Here is a 22,097-nt window from a genome sequence, read left to right on the forward strand (position 1 = left end):
CTCTGTCCACTAAAGAGATTCAACGAAGTAGTTAGGCAATAACTTTTTATTTTAAGCTCAAATTACACAAACTGGAAAGTCTAAGTCAGTACAAAGAACAATTATAAAAATTAAACGGTAAAGGAGATTGTCCGTGCGCTCGTCGCCACAGAATAAATCTGCGCTTCACTGTGCATTCACAGACGTTCTTCTGGGGATTCCTACGGCAGCTTGTGATTACTAACCTTCATTCACGACGTATTGTTTACGCATTTATCGCCTTTGTCAAGTACCTAGGGATACAATTTTGGTGAGGTCGTGTGTAAATGTGTGATTTATGTTCAAAAATGGCTCTGAGCACTATGGGGCTTAACAGCTATGGTCATCAGTCCCCTAGAACGTAGAACAACTTAAACCTAACTAACCTAAGGACATCACACAACACCCAGTCATCACGAGGCAGAGAAAATCCCTGACCCCGCCGGAAATCGAACCCGGGCGCGGGAAGCGAGAACGCTACGGCACGACCACGAGCTGCGGACTGTGATTTATGTTAGTGACTATATTGTACTAACGAGTAGAATGATGTGACGTCCGTGTTACACCGTTTTTCAATTGTGTTATAACTGTTAGTGTTTTGATAAGACAGCAAATGACGTAAATATATTGATATAATACGTTAATTATGGTGTTAAAGTAGTTTAGTAGTTCACTCTTACGACGTATAACGTTTACAAAGATTACATTATTTTATTAACTAAATTTTGTCACGATTATCTTTGGTTATTGCCATAGAGTAGAAAAATCTTGCGTTCTGGGCATGTTGTCAACATACACTAATGATGGTCATTTGATCTCTGGATACTGCAGTTTGTTCGTGCTGTCTGCATATTTCTAAACTTATTACGCGTAATTGTTGCGAAAGGAAGTACACCACACACGCGTTGTGGACTTGACTAAACGGAACTTATTGTCAGTCACTTCCAGCCACTCATCCTCCCACCGACGCATGACTCGTGAGCTCAACAGCGAGGTGAGTGCGTGCGGGGGGATAGCACACTGAAATATTTGTGGATCGAGATACCCCTCCTTGGCTGCTAGATCTGCCCTTTCATTCCCAGCAATGCCAACGTGCCCCGGAACCCAGCAGAAAGCCACCACCTTCCCCAGTCGCTATAGTTGGAGGAGGGCATCCTTGATGGTCTGGACTATTTTATCTGCTGGATACAAACGTTGCAATGAGTGAAGGGCACTTAGTGAATCGGAACAGACAAGAAATTTAGGACAGGAAGAATGTCTCATCTGCTTCAGTGCCCGCAATATCGCAGACAATTCTGCATCAAAGATAGTAAAAGTCTGAGGCAGTCGAACCTTGAGGACACGGTCCCGGAAAACAACAGAGCAACCAACGTAATCCCCTTGTTTCGACCCATCCGTAAAAACAGCTACATTTGTCGCGGTGCTCAGATAAAATGGCTAACAATGGTGCATTAAAAACGGTGACAGGAGAGCAATCTCTCATGTACTGCACCAAATATAAAATCACTCTGGGCCTCTCCAGTAACCAGGGTGGCAGGTGGTTAAAACCCAGGATTTGGGGTTGTACAGACTCCATACCGAGGGACTCTAGCGCACGATGCACACGGATCCCAAACGGCAACGTAGCCCGGGGACGGTGGGGAATAAGGCGGTCCAGAGGTGGATGGGCAACAATATGGTGAGCAGGCGAGGTTGGAGTTGCAAGAAACTTACAAGCCTGGCGCACCAGCGGGAGCTGCCGCCGGATGGTAAGTGGCGGTTCCCCAGCCTCAGCACAGAGGCTGGGTATGGAACTGGTCCGATAAGCACCCGTGACCAGTCTAATCCCTGCATGGTGGACAGCGTCAAGGATCCACAAATAAGACGGCCTCGCTGACCCATACACTGTGCACCCGTAGTCCAGGCGTGAACGCACAAAAGCTCGATAAAACTGGAGGAGAGGCGCCCTGACCGCCCCCCAAGACCTGGGATGAGGATGTTCAGTGCCTTCAGGGTTCTAGCTTTCGAGTCTCGTAGGTGTGGCAGCTATGACAACCTGGACTCAAAAATTAGGCCCAGAAACCGCACTGTGTCCCTAAAATGTAGGACGGTATCCTCCATATACAAGGCAGGCAAAGAAAAAAGACGACGAGAACGATTAAAAAGAACACAAACACAATTATCGGCAGAAAACCGAAAACCCGTCTTTGCAGCCCAATCCTCCAACCGCCGCACTGTTAGCTGCAAGTGACGGCTCACGGTTGCAACACTGGAGAAGGAACAGAAAACAGCATAGTCGTCCACAAATAAGGAGCACTGTACTGGACTCCTCACTGTAGACGTTATACTGTTGATGGCTATGGCAAAGAGGGTAACGCTTAAAACACTTCCCTGGGGGGGAGGGGGGGGGGGCTACCGTTCTCTTGCTCGAAGCGATCAGACAGTGTGTTACCAACTCGGGTCCGAAAAAACCGCTGAGACAGGAAAGACCGTATGAAAATGGGGAGGCGGCCACGAAAGCCCCATTGATGCAATTGTGCAAGAATACAGTGTCTCCAAGTAGTATCGTATGCGTTACTGATACCAAAGAAAATACCGATACAGTGATGCTGACGGAGGAAACGATACACGTGTGGAGAACGGTGGATAGTGGTATCGGTCACAGGCAGGCACTGTAGCGGAAATGCTGAGCGCTCGAAGGGAAGAGCCGTTCTAACCTCAAGCCTACACTCATATTTTCTGTAAATATTAAGTGGGGGCCCTCCACGCCAACACTTGGACGGTGGCTGTTCAACAAGATCTACTGTCACCTCTGCTTCGGTTAGGATCTAAGAAAAATTTCGTCTACAAAGCAGCGATCTATTTTCGCCTGGCTTGCTAACCATTTTTACCTTCCAGAGAAGCATCACGAATGGCGAAATCTGAGTAAAACCTACACATTTCTTCTAGCTGCCATGTTAAAATTTGCTTCTTTTGCCAAAACACAGCGGAATTAACACCGTCTCACCTCAGTAACATATTATGCAGTTGCAAAAGAAGTCAGACAAACCAGTTTATTAAGTTTATTAAGTGAGGAACTGAGGAAAAGTAAGATCAGTAGCGAACGAAAAAGCACGTTCTCGGTACAAAAGAAATATGTAATGTCTTCAGTTATGTTGTTCCAAAACCCAAAGCATTTCTCGTTTCACCAGTTGTCGATGGCCCTTAAAAATTAAATTTTTTTCATCGAAAAAGTTTGTAGTTAGTGGAATAACACAGAAGATTATCAATATTTGCACAATAACTATGTCGCAAAACGCTCTCCTCTTTGCGTGCTACTATTTACCAAATTCTCGTTTCGGTATCTGAAACCGTTTATGAAAGCTTTGGATTTGTAGGTATTTCACTCCGGCTTTATCAGTGGCGCAACGCGATCGCAAAATGTGTGTGCTACATCAGATCAGTTTTCTCGAAATTGTTGACAGATAGAGATCTTCAACCAGGTCTAAAGAAATATTCGACACGAGGGTGGTTTGAAAACTCGGAATCGCCGTGAGAGGTCAGCGCTTCGGCAACTGGCTGTTCACGTAATATACATTGGACTGTTGCCTGTAAACACGTGCCACGTCAGAGCTCTTGGCAGACAGCTCTGGCGGTGACGTTGCTCTCATGTTCTCGCGTAGTGATTTGCGAGGATGAGAAAGATCGAGATTCGAGCAGTGAAAAGAAAGGTCTGAAAGCAGTCAAGCTGATTTCCAGAATACACTGGTGGACTATGCTGCTTCACATTCAACTGTTACCAAGTGGAAAAATGAATTTAAATTTGGTCGGGAGAGCTTAGATGATGATCCGCGCAGTGATCGGCCAAAATGTGTCAATACTCCAGAAATCGTTGAAAAAGTGCACAAAATGGTCATGGACGATCGCCGATTGAATGTGCGTGAAATTGCTCACGCTTGCCAGATGTCATCTGAAAGGGTATATCACATTTTAACTGAAGAATTAGAAATGGAAAAATTATAGGTGCCGCGACTCCTAACGCTGGATCAAAAACGTGCCGTCTACATAGCAAAATCAAACGAACTAGGTGTGAATTTTTGCCACCCCTCCTTATTCACCTGATACGGCTCCGTCAGACTTCCTTTTCTTTCCAAAACTGAAAATTTTTCTTCGTGGACGAAGGTTCGCGTCAAACGAAGAATTGATAGCCGGAGTTGACAACTATTTTGGAGGCCTGGAAGAAACTCATTCTCGAGATGAGATCAAGCCACTGGAACATAGTGGGGCCAAGTGCATTAATCTACAAGGAAACTACATTGAAAAATAAAAAAAAAAAATCAGGGATGTAAGTACTTTCTTTCTATTCCGTTCCGAGAACTTTTCAAACTGCCCTCGTATTTTAGCTAAACTTCGTATGCAACAACATGTTATGTAATAAGCACCAAACGCAAAATCATAGCGACCTCTACTTTCCATTTCAAACTTTTACTGCCGGCCTAAGTGGCCACGCGGTTCTGGCGCTGCAGTCTGGAACCGAGAGACCGCTACGGTCGCAGGTTCGAATCCTGCCTCGGGCATGGATGTGTGTGATGTCCTTAGGTTAGTTAGGTTTAACTAGTTCTAAGTTCTAGGGGACTAATGACCTCAGCAGTTGAGTCCCATAGTGCTCAGAGCCATTTGAACCATTTGAGCCAAACTTTTACGAATTTCATGCAGTATCTTACTTCCGCGTATATATCATATCACCATTAATGAAATGATGGGCTCGCCATAATGAACCTGACATACAAAGATATACCAAAAGCACAAGTGAATTTTTTTTTACCGATTACTTTCTGTAAGATCGTTTCAGAAAGATTGCAGGGCGTGCGCCTTGATCCTGTCATCATTGACCAGCCGAAATGTTTCAGACATCGTCGACCTTAACTTCCGCACAAAGGAATGAGCGCGCCCAGCGCTTTGGACGAAAACTGGTCACTGCGCACTGGCCACCGCATCCTGCGCAGACTGTACACTGCAACTGCTTTGTTTGTTGTCATCACAACACTGGAATACTCAAGCGTAAATTGCATATTCTGCTCTGGAAATAAGTCAATAAGAAATCAACAGACTGAATGTGAATCGTAATAATGGGGAACAAAAATCTGACAAAGACACACATACACACACACACACACACACACACACACACACACAAGGTAACGAAACTACAAAACCAGCTGCTTTGTTGAATTTTACTTTCGGTTTGTTGCCTTAACGATCTGATCTACCGAGCACAGAGTAATGTTACATAAGATGCCACCCATGTGTATCGCCCACTTCCCTTGATGCTGTTAGATGGTCCGACACTGAAGAGCTAAAATAAATGTTACAGGAGCTATGGTTAATAAGTTCAAGCAGTACACTGTGTTTTAAGGGGAACTGCGGGGTAGCAGCGAGAGCAGAGCGCAACTTGTCATATACGAGTGGGATACATCTGACTTTGTAGTGCATTTAACCAACGATCGGATTTTTTATTCACTTATTACTTAGTCTGTAATGTGGTGGGAAGCAAATGCGTGAAATATGTACGCAAAGTGTTACCAGCAAACAGTAGGCTAACCTACAAGAAAGAGGAAAATAAATCTACAGAATCTAGAAAAAATCTATGAAGCTCATGGTATAATTGCTAATACGTGGCAAATTACGTGGCTTTCGCACACTTTGAAAGGCACTGCCCTGGTATCAAGTCGTTTTGCAATACTATCACATTAAAATATACTACATCAGACTCGGTAATACGATTAAGTGTCTTATAATTCCGAAAAATTACAAGGCTGACCCGGATACCAAAAAATGGTTGCATCCGAGCTGAGAGATTTGTCGCAAAGAAGCTCTTCAGACTTCAGCTCCTTGGATTCCTTCGTTTCTCTTAAAACCAGTTTATTCCAGTATATTTATGTATAAATTACAAACTGTAGTCATGTTTACAAAACATCTAACCCAAATCCACGGCACCTAGGAAGATAATCTGCCTGTACTAGTGATGTAATGACATTCTAAACGTACAGGGCCCTTCACAGACTAACCTACAGTGTACCGAGATCACTTTACCAGGCTGGCAGTGTCTGCTAACAACACAAAATCTGTACTACGAATCCGAATACTCACTATCGAGATATTTCTACTCTATGGTTGTTCCGCTTGACATTTATGGTTTACTCATTTTCGTGTTCTAGGAGCTCAATAAAGCATTTGAGATAATACTTGTGTCACAATTCTGCATTCTCGTTTAATATTAGTTGTCGGTATTTTCTCGCCTGTGTATAGATTTCCATTTCTTCAAGAATGATCATTGCAAATCATTTTAGAATTCTGTGTAGATTTTGGAGTGTAATTACCATGGAATCAGCAGTGCGGTTTCAATTTTCAAATGTGGAGAGAAGCTCGATTGATTATTCTCGCTGTCTACAATTTGTTCCTTATGTCTGACTTTAAAACTGCTTCTTGTTTCGCCAACGTCATACTTGCAGTAGACTAGTTAGTACACTAGTTAGTAGACTAGCTGCAGTATGCAAGTGTACTTGATCGGAATGTCAACCAGAGTCACAACTACGACTACAACTAATCCTACCCCACATTTTGCATTATCATACACTCCTGGAAATGGAAAAAAGAACACATTGACACCGGTGTGTCAGACCCACCATACTTGCTCCGGACACTGCGAGAGGGCTGTACAAGCAATGATCACACGCACGGCACAGCGGACACACCAGGAACCGCGGTGTTGGCCGTCGAATGGCGCTAGCTGCGCAGCATTTGTGCACCGCCGCCGTCAGTGTCAGCCAGTTTGCCGTGGCATACGGAGCTCCATCGCAGTCTTTAACACTGGTAGCATGCCGCGACAGCGTGGACGTGAACCGTATGTGCAGTTGACGGACTTTGAGCGAGGGCGTATAGTGGGCATGCGGGAGGCCGGGTGGACGTACCGCCGAATTGCTCAACACGTGGGGCGTGAGGTCTCCACAGTACATCGATGTTGTCGCCAGTGGTCGGCGGAAGGTGCACGTGCCCGTCGACCTGGGACCGGACCGCAGCGACGCACGGATGCACGCCAAGACCGTAGGATCCTACGCAGTGCCGTAGGGGACCGCACCGCCACTTCCCAGCAAATTAGGGACACTGTTGCTCCTGGGGTATCGGCGAGGACCATTCGCAACCGTCTCCATGAAGCTGGGCTACGGTCCCGCACACCGTTAGGCCGTCTTCCGCTCACGCCCCAACATCGTGCAGCCCGCCTCCAGTGGTGTCGCGACAGGCGTGAATGGAGGGACGAATGGAGACGTGTCGTCTTCAGCGATGAGAGTCGCTTCTGCCTTGGTGCCAATGATGGTCGTATGCGTGTTTGGCGCCGTGCAGGTGAGCGCCACAATCAGGACTGCATACGACCGAGGCACACAGGGCCAACACCCGGCATCATGGCGTGGGGAGCGATCTCCTACACTGGCCGTACACCACTGGTGATCGTCGAGGGGACACTGAATAGTGCACGGTACATCCAAACCGTCATCGAACCCATCGTTCTACCATTCCTAGACCGGCAAGGGAACTTGCTGTTCCAACAGGACAATGCACGTCCGCATGTATCCCGTGCCACCCAACGTGCTCTAGAAGGTTTAAGTCAACTACCCTGGCCAGCAAGATCTTCGGATCTGTCCCCCATTGAGCATGTTTGGGACTGGATGAAGCGTCGTCTCACGCGGTCTGCGCGTCCAGCACGAACGCTAGTCCAACTGAGGCGCCAGGTGGAAATGGCATGGCAAGCCGTTCCACAGGACTACATCCAGCATCTCTACGATCGTCTCCATGGGAGAATAGCAGCCTGCATTGCTGCGAAAGGTGGATATACACTGTACTAGTGCCGACATTGTGCATGCTCTGTTGCCTGTGTCTATGTGCCTGTGGTTCTGTCAGTGTGATCATGTGATGTATCTGACCCCAGGAATGTGTCAATAAAGTTTCCCCTTCCTGGGACAATGAATTCACGGTGTTCTTATTTCAATTTCCAGGAGTGTAAATATTGTTGCTAAACTTGTCATGACACTTAACTGTTTTAAACAGTGTACTGCTGTCCAACTGTAACTGACATATTATTTCAATATATTTACGTCATTTACTATCTTACCAAAACAGTGATGGTTATAAGGCAGTTCACTAACGAGGTAATGTGGACATCACATCATTCTAAACGTGAGTAGAATACAGTCATTTTAATATAAATGATAATCACATTTGTATACGGTCCCAACAAAATTTCATTCGCAGGTACTTGACAAAAAAATGCAGTAACGTTATGCTGTAAATGAATATTAAATATTATAAGGATCTTTCTAATGATCATGTCATTATCTGATGTATCATGCTGCTGGCCCTAAAGAAGGAGAATTGTTGAACTCGCTGATGTGGTTGAAAACTTTTCCGGTCTATGCCTTATGACTTATGAACTGAATCCTGCTCATTATATTACTTCACCTGGTTTCGTGTGGATGCTCCACTGGAAACTACTAAAGCAATTGCAGCTTACTACCAGTACTGAAGAACTCGAGATTGTTGGCGTCACGGGTGGTACTGTCCATTGTTCTTACAGACATGTCGTTGTCAACAAGGATTTAATGGCCACATAAGACGATAAAACTGACGAATCTTACATAACAAGTTCTGATGTGAATAGCCACTACAGATTCCAGTGTCAAATATTGTATAGCTTTTTCCAGACAGTCTTGAAAACGTAGCAGACTATTCCAAAATAGGGCACGTTTTGGAAGTAAATGCCGAATATCTTGAGAGTATTCAAGCTTTTCATTCAAATTTGCCCTTATGTCAAGCAAAAATGTCCACGGTAACAAACCTAAGAAATTATTTTCGACGTTTATTTTATTCACTACAGAACTTTGAAACACTGTTTTCAACTTCAATTGACTTCAAAAAAGATTCATCGAATTTTATCATTTAGGTAAGCTCCTTGGGTGAAGACATACTCTGAGATCAATGCACAAACACGCATGAGTGCAAGCAATAGTGTGTTTCGAAAAATGACGCAAAATATGTGAAACACACAGGACTCAAGACTGGCGACATCCAGAAGGCAGATATAAAACAGGTGCATTAACTGCCAAAACAAATTTTCATAGAATTGTTATTTTTAACGAATATTTTGTCAGAACTGAACTGATCAGGCTTATAAAGTCTCTGATAAACCCATTAGCAAAATGGTTCAAATGACTCTGAGCACCATGGGACTTAACTTCTGAGGTCATCAGTCCCCTAGAACTTAGAACTACTTAACCTAACTAAACTAAGGACATCACACACACCCATGACCGAGGCAGTATTCGAACCTGCGACCGTATCAATCGCGCGGCTCCAGACCGTAGCGCCTAGAACCGCTCGACCACCCCGGCCGGCAAACCCATTTGCATTTTTGGATATTTTGAACACCATTCTTATAGACTGTCATTATCTATGCACATTAAACACGTTTCCAGTAAATCATGTAAAGCTGTGATAGGCACTGATAATTTAATTTATCACATTACAATTCCAAATAGTTATGAGGATGTTAGGAATAATGTCCATGCAAGGTCTGATACTTCAATTATCAGATATGATATTCCGCTGGAGAATAAGAAGGGGTTGGATTAATCAAAAATGGTGCAAATGGCTCTGAGCACGATGGGACTTAACATCTGAGGTCATCAGCCCCTAGAACTTAGAACTACTTAAACATAACTAACCTAAGGACATCACACACATCCAGGCAGGATTCGAAACTGGGACCGTAGCGGTTGCGCGGTTCCGGACTGAAGAGCCTAGAACCGCTCGGCCACAGCGGCCGGCTTGGATTAATCAAAGACAAAATATATGTGTGCCTATTGTAAAATTTGTTGGTTTATGAGCTAAAATATAGGCACTTGTCACAGTATGGACGCATAAGGTGGAGGGAAAAGAGTATAAAAAGACTTCTCCTAATACAATGAATCCTGTCGGAGGAACATCCGCAACTGAGCATTATACCAGAGGTGGAAAATACCGCTACACCTGTAAGGTTCGTTTATATAGGACACGACCGGTTTTGGCCTCTTGTACATTCATCTTCAGGCGTCGTACTGAAAATAGCAAGGGACGGGAGATAATTCTTACACGCAGCAATACACATGGAAAAAAATGTTCCGTAAGATTTTTTTTTTTAACCACCGGTCGGAGTAGGTGCTGTAATACCTAATTCAGTGCGAAAGTGACACCAAACAGTACAACAGACGACTGACTGGGTAAAGATATATGCAAAGAATACCAGGAGAAGTCTTGCACCCGGTGCTGTGACTCCAAGCGCCACGGTGGACGAGTACAAAACGCCGTGAGCTACCAGCGAGCGCAGAGCATGGAGTAGCCTACGTGAAGGAGGAAGCAAACTGGCAAAAGAACTGCCATCTGTCGATGGGAAGAAGAACGCGGGACCACTAGCCCTGCCGTTCACAGTCTGAATTAGAGATTTACATTTAAAATTATCATGTAACTTTGTATATAATGTTTCTTTTTTTCGATTTTTCATTTTAAATGTAGATCACTAATTCAAATAGTGAACGGCCGGGCTAGTGACCCCGTGTTCTTCTTTCCATCGGTAGATGCACGGAGGTAGAATAGGCGAGATGGTGCTAAAGACATACGCGGTACGTTGGTTTGAAGCCAGTGGGCGGGATCTCCTGCCATCTTAGATCCCCCAAAACATTAGCAGACGCGTGTTTACAATTGCTTCTTGTTCGTTATTTCTGTCGTGTGCACACGATATTTGTTTTATACAGTAAATGTTACACTGTTTTAGTTAACAACACTGCCTAAGGAACGCAACTTCAAACGTTTTTCTGGCCTTAAATGCGTATTCGATACAGTAATACCACACGAAAATATGACGCTTCTGGTCTCAGTACTTTAATTCCTTTTTGTTTATACACTTCGAATAACCTATGAAAAGATCCGCAGCTCGTGGTCGTGCGGTAGCGTTCTCGTTTCCCGCGCCCGTGTTCCCGGGTTCGATTCCCGGCGGGGTCAGGGATTTTCTCTGCCTCGTGATGACTGGGTGTTGTGTGATGTCCTTAGGTTAGTTAGGTTTAAGTAGTTCTAAGTTCTAGTGGACTGATGACCATAGATGTTAAGTCCCATAGTGCTCAGAGCCATTTGAACCTACGAAAAGCGTGCTTTCGCAATCCATTTCTATTCACTTTCATTGTGTTTGTGTCGATAATTCATAAAGCCAGAACTCCAAAAGCAGTGATTGATAGTTTAGAGGCACCTATTTGTATAAGTTGCATTTTCAAGTCAAATGCAAATTTTAAATGTTCAAGTGTGCAAGAAACTTACCTTATTTTCTTTGGTGTCCCGTAGATATATGCAGGGATGATATAAACAAGCCAGCTGTCATGTCAACAAAGTGAAAGATTCGTGAAATTACGAAGGAAAAGAACTGAATTTAAGCTTGTCAGGTCCATTGTAGTTTACACATCTGCTTTGTTTTTAAATTGTACCTACCAATCGACATTCAGTGTGGCAGATGACAGCAATTTACAGGGTAACGCGACAGCACAGTGATTAACGTAATAATCTAAATAGCCTGGACTTAGGTAGGGAACTTTGCTTTAACAAATATGTAAAGCTTTAAGTACTTATAATTCAATCACTGTAACAGGCGTTCACTCAGAGAGCTCTTCGCGTTGGATTGATAGGAAATCTACAGTTAAATCACAGAAATAAAACCATACAGTAAAACTTTATAGTGCATCAGAATTTCAAGTACATATAAGAAAATAGCGCTTAAGTCCAATTGCGAATGAAATGTGTTTTGTTTACACTTTAGACTACGATCAGAATGATTAGTACGCCCGTAAGCAACACAAGCCGGCATTTTTTTTATCAAAACACTTCACGACTACACGGAATCAAACGACCAGAAGCGAATGTTTTGGTGTAGCTAACATGGTGGACCTTCAGTTGGGTCGGCTTCAAGTGTGTGACGTCATAACAACTCCTCTTACTTTTACCTCCATGGGTACATGGCAGTACTTTTGCCGCTCTGGTTTACCAGTTTGCTTCCTCTTTCGAGTACGCTACTCCATGCCCTGCGCTCGCTGGGAGCACACCGTGTCTGGTACTCGTCCACCACGGCGCTCGGAGTCACAGCAGGAGGTGTAAGACGTGTCCTGGTATTCTTTGCGTATTTCTTTACTCAGGCAGTCGTCTGTAGTATTGTCTGGTGCCACTTCAGCATTGACTTAGATTGTGCAGCACCAATTCGTCCCGTGGTTTTTAAAAAAAATTCTTATCGAATCTGTTTTGTTTGTTTGTTTTTCGTGCGTATAGCTGCGTGTAAAAATTATCTCCCGTCTCTTACTATTTTCAGTATGACACCTGAAGATGGACGTATAAGAGCCCAAAACCGGTCGTGTCCTAAATAAACGAACCTTACAGCTGTAGCGGTATTTTCAACCTCTGGGCGTCTGCTAATAGGTTAGCCACTGATAGTCACAGGCAACTTGTGTTGGTTTCAGAAGTTAAAACAATTGCATAGTATGTAATACAATCAAAGCACCATGTAGCTTCTACTTTTATCTACACTGAATGATATACTTCAGGCTAAGGCGAATACATTGTCTTGGGATCAGTGTCACATGAAAAATGATAGCGAGGAAGGTGACAGATTTTATTGTAAATACATGAAAAAATGCGAATAATGTTACTAGCTGAAAAATGTAGAAATTGTGAAATGGGAGAGTACGTTTAAAAAATGTGAATGATGAAAGACATGAAAAACTTGTGTGTGTGTGTGTGTGTGTGTGTGTGTGCGCGCGCGCGCTCGTGTGTGTGTGTGTGTGTGTGTCTGTATGTGAAAATGTAAACAGTTGATTGCAATTGTAAATTGTAACTGATGTGAATTACGTACATAACCTGATAGACTAGATTAAACTCGCTAATACCAGTTTAATGTGGTGTATTTTAACCATAATGTATTTGAGTGAACTCCTTGACTGTTCCTTTGTAGGGTGTTGAATAATAATCACTGCCAGTCACAATAGATGGTGATTTTTTTTTTTAACACATGACCGTATTCGAGCTTGTGTGTATCTTCTGGTGTCTTACATTCGTGTACATGTTTCCATAGTGAGTGCTGGAGATCAGTGTTTAAATCAAAAACAAACCCATCATATGACTAAACAGACTAAATGAAACATTTAGTTGTGGCTAAGCGACATGTGTTATAAAATACAGTATTCTAGTAATTACATACACCTGGTGTATCCACATCATTTCCACATTCATTTAAAAAAATATTTCGTTTTTCACTTATTAATTATATATTAGTACTATGATAAATATTGGTACTTCCACTGAGCAGGACTTTGTTATACAATGAAGCATAGGTCTGAAGAATGCCCTTCTGTATCGTATTGGGTGGCAGGAAGAGTTGTTTATGGCAACATGACTACTGGTGAGTTTTCTTAATTTGAAAGACAATTTTGTTTTTTTACATTTGAGATCGTAAGAGCAAGAAAATGGATTCCTCTATCTTCTTGATGGTCTACAGTGAAAGTAATGTTTTTGTACATGCTACTGATAGAATTTGCAAGTTTTTCAATTTGTTCGGTTGGACCCCTGTACAAAGTAATGACATCATCAGCATACCTTTTGTTATAAATAATTTTTTTCTTTAAATAAAGTTCATGACTGAAGAATTAATTTTCTGTATGATTACTGTAAATGTCTACAAGGATTCCTGCTAGCTGGCCGGTGTGGCCGTGCAGTCTAGGCGCTTCAGTCTGGAAACGCGTGACCGCTTCGGTCGCAGGTTCGAATCCTGCCTCGGGCATGGATGCGTGTGATGTCCTTAGGTTAGTTAGGTTTAAGTGGTTCTAAGTTCTAGGGGACTGATGACCACAGATGTTAAGTTCCATAGTACTCAGAGCCATTGAGTTACCATTGATTCCTGCCAAATTACTGCCTGTTGCAAGGCAATCTTCTTGCTTGTATATTTTGTTGTTAAAAGTGAAATAATGGTGTGTCATGATTAGTTCTAGTAACTCAGTGACATCATATGTCTCAGCCTTGGATAATTTCTGTTTCAGTAGGTTGTTTGTAATTATTTGGATTCTGTCATGATTAGGTATGTCGATGTAAGGATTTACTATGTCCATTGAGGCAAATTTGGCATGCACTACAGTTCGTGTAATTTTGATATCTTCCATAAGCCAACAGTTACTCTCAATTGAGAAATTCTTTTCGTAATTAAAAACATTTATGACAACGATTTTAGCTTCCTGCTGATAAAATACGGTGGACTATTTCTTGAGTTAACAACAGATCATGTAGGGAATTAGATTTATGAATGTAGACCATTTGAAGATGGGCACGAGCCTGAAACCAGTCACATGTTAAATAAAGTCATTTTCTATTGTGTCTGGTAGCAGTTGTTATTCTACACACAGTATAATATGTTCACATTATCTTGAAACTGTCTGAGTTCAAGTATGTTGTATAATTTTTGATAAATTGAAAATTGCTTGTTCACATCGGTTTGTGATCAAGAAATGTCTACCATAATTGCTCAGGTAGTTTACATGTGAAAAATGTGAAAACATTTTACAATTTAAACTCTGAATATATCTTATTATAGTAACAATGTGTGTAATAGGCTAAAATGTAATGTAAAAACACTGAATAAAAACATTGTGTGAAAATTTAGAAATATGTAAAATTTCAACTACCGTGATGTACTGGTACTGTATGAAAATAAACACCTCAAACAAAGTTTTGCATCACCCCGGTTCCCAGAACTCCTGAAGATAGACGTTCACTATGGATATTGCATCACAGACACAGTACCTTTGACTGTTAAGAGATGCCACGAAACCCGCCCAAAGATGTAAACAACCATGTATAAGAAGGGCTTATTGGATGGAGAGGGTCTGACAGCCAGTCAGTTCCAGTCATTCCACCAGGAAGGACGTACACGGCTAGTGTTGCCTGTAGTTCAATCATGTCAAGACGGTCAATACCGGGGTTCTACAGCGTTCGCATTGTCACTTTGTGCAGGAAGGGCTCTCAACAAGGGAAGTGTCCAGGCGACGTTGTTCGAACATGGAGGTGATACAAAGACACAGGAACTGTCTATGACATGCCTCGTTCAGGCAGTCCAAGGACTACTATACAATGGATGGCCGCTACCTACAGATTATGGCTCGGAGGAATCCTGACAGCATTTCGAATAATGCTTTTTCGTGCAGCCACAGGACGTCGTGTTACGACTCAAACTGTGCGCAGTTGGCTGCATGATGTTCAGTTTCACTCCCGACGTCCATGGCGAGGTCCATCTTTGCAACCACGACACCATCAGTGCAGTACAGATGCGCCCACCAACATGGCGAATGGACCACTCAGGACTGGCATCACGTTCTTTTCACCAAGGAGTGTCGGATATGCCTTCAACCGGACAATTGTCAGAGACATGTTTGGAGGCAACTCGGTCAGGCTGAACGCCTTAGACCCATCTGTCCAGGAAGTGCGGCAAGTTGGAGATTCCCTGCTGGTTTGGGGTGGAATTATGTGGGACCGACGCACGCTGTAACCATATCGGCAGCATATTGGCGAGGCATTCGTCTTCATGAACGACAGTTCGCACCCCCATCGTGCACGTCTTGTGAATGACTTCCTTCAGGATAAAGACATCGCTCGACTAGAGTGGCCAGTAAGTTCTCCAGACATGAACCCTATCGAGCATGCATGGGATAGATTGGAAAGGGCTGTTTGTGGACGATGTGACCCACCAATCTGAGTGTTCTACGCCAAATCGTCGTTGAGGAGTGGGACGATCTAGACCAAGTGCCTTGATGAACTTGTGGACAGTATGCCATGGCGAATACAGACATTCATCAATGCAAGACGACGTGCTTTTGGGACATACAATGTGTGGTTTTCATGAGCAATAAAAAGGGCGGAAATGATGTTTATGCTGATCCCTATTCCAGTTTTCTGTACCAGTTCCGGTACTCTCGGAACAAGGGTGATGCAACACTTTTTTTGATGTGTGTATATAAAAAATTATAATAAATCTTACACTCATGTTCAGAAGAAACAGAACACCTTGAATGAATAGAGACAGGATCATCAAAAAAATGGCTCTGAGCACTATGGGAGTTAACATCTGTGGTCATCAGTCCCCTACAACTGAGAACTACTTAAACCTAACTAACCTAAAGACATCACACACATCCATGCCCGAGGCAGGATTCGAATCTGCGACCGTAGCGGTCACGCAGTTCCAAACTGAAGCGCCTAGAACCGCTCGGCCACACCGGCCGGCGACAGGATCATCATATGTTCTGCAGAAATGATTAGCATTTGAACCATGTTGGCCCGCAGGTTGAAGGTCAACATCGATATTGCAGCCCGACATCACCTACTGGTAAAATGTTCCTCCGACTCATCGCTGTAAACCTAATATAATGGATCCGTGTGACATGAGCAGACATGCAGGAGTCCTTGCAGACGTATGCCCGAACCGTACTGTCAAATCAGTGAGTTTGAAAGACAACGCATTGTTTGCATGAGAGAATGTGATGCACCCGGTCGGGAAATTGCTGGCCATATGGGACGAAGTGTTTTGTCAGTGCAACAAGTGTGTGCAGCATGGTTCACGGAAAGGCGTAGAACACGACGGGTCAGGTCGCACTACCCAGACCATTCCCCAAAAAGATGGGCACCTCATCTGAATGGCACTGCAGGACATATCTGCGTCCTTCTGGGCTGTGGCACAACAGTGGAACACTGTAACACTTCGTACCCTATCAGGGATTAGAGTCCGTCGCCATTTATTATGGCATGGTTTTCGTCCACCTCTGCACTTACCTTTTACGAATGTGCAGAAACGTGCTAGACGGCAATGGAGTATGGGACGACGTGAGTGAGGACGGGAATGGCATCAGAGTTTTCAGAGGAACCCAGGTTTCGTTTATGTGAAAACGATGGCAGTATTATAGTTCGCCATAGACGGGAGGAGCGGCGTCACAATCATTGCATTCACACAAGACATTCAGCGCCAACTGAAGATCCTAGGGTGTAGGCTGCTACTGGGTACAGTGACAAATCACAGCTAGTGCATGTCCAGGGCGCTGTGATCGGTGTGACGTACGTGAACGACACGTGTAGCCCTGCCCTCTCTGCTCATCACCTCAGACGCCACGTTTCAGCAATATAATGCAAAGCTACATGTTGCTGCACAGACATGTACCTTCTAGGTGTCACAGTGTGTGACCCGCCAGATCACCAGACTTGTCGCCTGTCGAAAATGAGTGGGATATGGTGAAACGACTGATTCAGTGTTGTGATCCAATGACAACCACTAGAGATCAACTTGTGGAGCCAAGTGAAGGCAGCATGGGTGGCTATACCAGAGGAAGCCATTTGCACCTTATACACATTGATGTCATCGCACGCAGAACAAGTTATCAGCGCCAACGGCGGACTCTACGCCTACTAAGTAACAGCACACATGCTCAACTGTGGTGACTGAAAAGCTAATCATTTCTTCAGAACATACTAATGCACGTATCCTGTGAATATGAATGTCTTATCTCTAGTCGTTAAAACTGCTCTGTTTCTTCTAAACATGTGTGTGTATCTAGAGGATTCCCTTTGTAATATGTTGCTCATGCTTCATGCAAGAGATGTAGATGGAATGTCACACAACATTAGCAGAGTTGACTTCTGTTATCTCTCTTAGCAGGCTGGCTTGAGATACAAGAAGACATATACACTCCTGGAAATGGAAAAAAGAACACATTGACACCGGTGTGTCAGACCCACCATACTTGCTCCGGACACTGCGAGAGGGCTGTACAAGCAATGATCACACGCACGGCACAGCGGACACACCAGGAACCGCGGTGTTGGCCGTCGAATGGCGCTAGCTGCGCAGCATTTGTGCACCGCCGCCGTCAGTGTCAGCCAGTTTGCCGTGGCACACGGAGCTCCATCGCAGTCTTTAACACTGGTAGTATGCCGCGACAGCGTGGACGTGAACCGTATGTGCAGTTGACGGACTTTGAGCGAGGGCGTATAGTGGGCATGCGGGAGGCCGGGTGGACGTACCGCCGAATTGCTCAACACGTGGGGCGTGAGGTCTCCACAGTACATCGATGTTGTCGCCAGTGGTCGGCGGAAGGTGCACGTGCCCGTCGACCTGGGACCGGACCGCAGCGACGCACGGATGCACGCCAAGACCGTAGGATCCTACGCAGTGCCGTAGGGGACCGTACCGCCACTTCCCAGCAAATTAGGGACACTGTTGCTCCTGGGGTATCGGCGAGGACCGTTCGCAACCATGCAGCTGGGCTACGGTCCCGCACACCGTTAGGCCGTCTTCCGCTCACGCCCCAACATCGTGCAGCCCGCCTCCAGTGGTGTCGCGACAGGCGTGAATGGAGGGACGAATGGAGACGTGTCGTCTTCAGCGATGAGAGTCGCTTCTGCCTTGGTGCCAATGATGGTCGTATGCGTGTTTGGCGCCGTGCAGGTGAGCGCCACAATCAGGACTGCATACGACCGAGGCACACAGGGCCAACACCCGGCATCATGGTGTGGGGAGCGATCTCCTACACTGGCCGTACACCACTGGTGATCGTCGAGGGGACACTGAATAGTGCACGGTACATCCAAACCGTCATCGAACCCATCGTTCTACCATTCCTAGACCGGCAAGGGAACTTGCTGTTCCAACAGGACAATGCACGTCCGCATGCATCCCGTGCCATCCAACGTGCTCTAGAAGGTGTAAGTCAACTACCCTGGCCAGCAAGATCTCCGGATCTGTCCCCCATTGAGCTTGTTTGGGACTGGATGAAGCGTCGTCTCACGCGGTCTGCACGTCCAGCACGAACGCTGGTCCAACTGAGGCGCCAGGTGGAAATGGCATGGCAAGCCGTTCCACAGGACTACATCCAGCATCTCTACGATCGTCTCCATGGGAGAATAGCAGCCTGCATTGCTGCGAAAGGTGGATATACACTGTACTAGTGCCGACATTGTGCATGCTCTGTTGTCTGTGTCTATGTGCCTGTGGTTCTGTCAGTGTGATCATGTGATGTATCTGACCCCAGGAATGTGTCAATAAAGTTTCCCCTTCCTGGGACAATGAATTCACGGTGTTCTTATTTCAATTTCCAGGAGTGTATATCCCTCTCACACACTAGCCTCCCCAAGGTTTCTCTTTCTGAGGCAAGTAGCAGCACTGACACACTTAGTATATATCTCACATGCGTGTGTGTTTTACTAATGATGAAGCTCATGTACTTATTCGCTTCTGAACATGGGGAAAAATGTTGAGACTTAGCAAGTCAAACTTGTTCCCACACTGCCAGCTGTTGGAGATGTTAACTACCGCAGGCGTAGGGAAGTGTGGAGGTGTCAGCTACCAGAGGTGTCAGACACTGGGAGTGAGGATGTGTAGCTGCTTTAAGTGTAAGGTTCTGGGGAAAATAGTCCTACTTTCATTCCCTCTGTAATACACTGTTGTCATTTCTCTAAAGTAAGCATTACAGGGAGATAGAGAGAGAAAGAGAGATATAGGTAATATATATACTGTGCTGTATAAATCAAAGAGATGTGAAAATATTGTACATAACCTTTTGACTTTTTTGTGTGTAAATGAGATAGAATTTAATGATGAAGCAGTACAGCATTCACAGGGAAGAATGTTGTGCAGCGTGTGTGTGTGTGTGTGTGTGTGTGTGTGTGTGTGTGTGTGTGTGTGTGTGTCATGGCACCAATTTACACAATTCAAAAGCAAATCTCTTTGATCTTAGCGTCAGTTTTACTTACTTCATACGAAGCTTACATAATTTGTCAGTAGCTGTTCTGATTGTCTGCCTCATTTTAATATCCAGTAAAATACTGCCTTGTTACTGGCTGCCTCATTTTAGCGCCCTCTAAAATATAAGGAATTCACTGGCTTTGGAGTAGAAGGGAGGAGAGAGGGTTGTGAAGGGGTGAATGGTGTGGCATGTCACGTGATGATGATGACTGATGATTTTGATGTCGTCACAGATAGGAAGGGTGGTGCTTGATGCTCTCACCTGCTGATGTTTTCTCTGTAATAAATCGGTCAGGACGGCCATAGCTATACTAGTTACGGCACAACTTGATTGAAAGGATGTACTCCTTCAAATTATGTATCCTGAGGCATCTAGGAATCATAAAGTTGCTAGTGGAAGAGAGTGTTTGAATGGGGGGGTGGGGTGGGGGGAGGGATTTGGGGGAAGAGTAGATGTTTGTTGGAGATCGAGGCTTGAGCCCGACAAACTGGTTAAAATAAACGCAGCTTTACGCACAGAATAAAGCAGCTAGCAGAGCTCCACCAAACTAGTCTTCGGACCGAAGACAAAAACACAAACAACAGTTACATAAAAAAAGAAATATTTGAATTTTCAAAGATTAAGTTATCTCAATACTTCTAGTATACATCAATTACAAAATTTCTTCATTTCTTGTTATTCAAATTTGGATTCATCAGTTTAATTGGCTGGGAACAATGTTAAGTATCACACTTAGAGAGATTTTGGAATCATTTTCTCGCAATGTTAATACATACAGTAAATAGTCAAAATAATTATTAATAGCATGATGATTTTTGTGGACTACGTGGTGACAACTGCCCAAACAGAATTCTGGTGTTTCTCTACGCTTAACTCGAGGTGGGCGAGTACAGCGCACTATTTTGTGTTTGGAATTGGGCGTGAACACACTCACTCGCTCACTTTGGTTCAGCAGCATGGAGGGTTTAAATGATAATTAATTGAAACCCTCAGCTGCCGACAGGTGTTTTTGATATACCTCGATGGGAACAGCTGAAAATGTGTACCTCGACTGGGACTCGAACCCGGGATCTCCTGCTTACATGGCAGGCGCTCTATCCATCTGAGCCACCGATGACACAGATCTATGCCCTCGGTGGCTTAGATGGATAGAGCGCCTGCCATGTAAGCAGGAGATCCTGGGTTCGAGTCCCAGTCGGGGCACATATTTTCAGCTGTCCCCATCGAGGTATATCAACAACACCTGTCGGCAGCTGAGGGTTTCAATTAATCCTAGGACTCACTCTGGGGTCATAGGTGACCCCAATCATCTTTACTATGGATAAAATAATATTTCTATTTCTTGTAAAAATCCATAATTTTATGACTTTTACCACACAGCATTGTAGTTCTCTCACAAAAAATTTTTAGAACGCTTGACGCAACATTTAAATCAATAATTAACAAAAACTACTGTTGGGGTCAATTATGACTCCACATAGGTTATATGTAACATTCATAGAATGTATAGATTATCAACTATCAATCTCTTTCTTAGGTATTTTGAGTTGGTAACACTGAATTCAGTTGTTATTCAGGTGTTACTCAGAACTAACCTCAAACTGGAAGTTCGTTTGTACGTTTGTTGTACGTTTGTTGTTGCAGTGTAATTTCAGCATGGGTGGAATACGTTTTGCTCCTGGCTGTAGTGTAGGACAAGCTATGGAAGACTTATTTCGTGGCAGTAGTGATTCAGAAGGTAATGACGCCGAAGATGATGGAACAGAGACACAGGTAGACCACAGTGATGAAATTTGTTTACATGAATTAGAAGAAAATGATATTCTTGCTGAAAATGATGACAGTGGAGAAGATGAAAATGCAGTACTGGTAAGCAGGGGTCGGGATATTGCATGGAGTACAAAAGAACCATCAATTCGTAGATTTCCAGTCCGCAACATACAACGATTTTCAGCAGGTATTCCTAGTACAGTTAGTGTTAGCTCAGCTGTTGACTGTTTCAGGCAGTTTATTAGTAATGAATTGCTGGATATAATAGTTCAGTTCACAAATCAACGAGGAAATGAATTGAAAGTGTCTGGAAAATTAGTTGACTGGCGTGATACAGACAGATGCGAGCTTCTTTCATTTTTAAGCTTGCTGATTCTGTATGGCGTACAGAAGAGCCGGGGGAAACCTATTGACGAATTTTGGGCCTCTGAATATGGCACTCCTGTATTCCGTGCT

At 44.1% G+C, this 22,097-nt stretch overlaps 1 non-coding gene across 1 annotated transcript; it reads left to right on the forward strand.

Moving 5' to 3' along the window:
- Positions 1-20,999: 20,999 nt before the first annotated feature.
- Positions 21,000-21,074, forward strand: Trnat-ugu (transfer RNA threonine (anticodon UGU)). Its single transcript has one exon. It is a non-coding gene; the product is annotated as a tRNA-Thr (tRNA).
- Positions 21,075-22,097: the final 1,023 nt, after the last annotated feature.

The sequence above is a fragment of the Schistocerca cancellata genome, chromosome 10, assembly GCF_023864275.1.
Source record: "Schistocerca cancellata isolate TAMUIC-IGC-003103 chromosome 10, iqSchCanc2.1, whole genome shotgun sequence".
Classification (NCBI taxonomy): domain Eukaryota; kingdom Metazoa; phylum Arthropoda; class Insecta; order Orthoptera; family Acrididae; genus Schistocerca; species Schistocerca cancellata.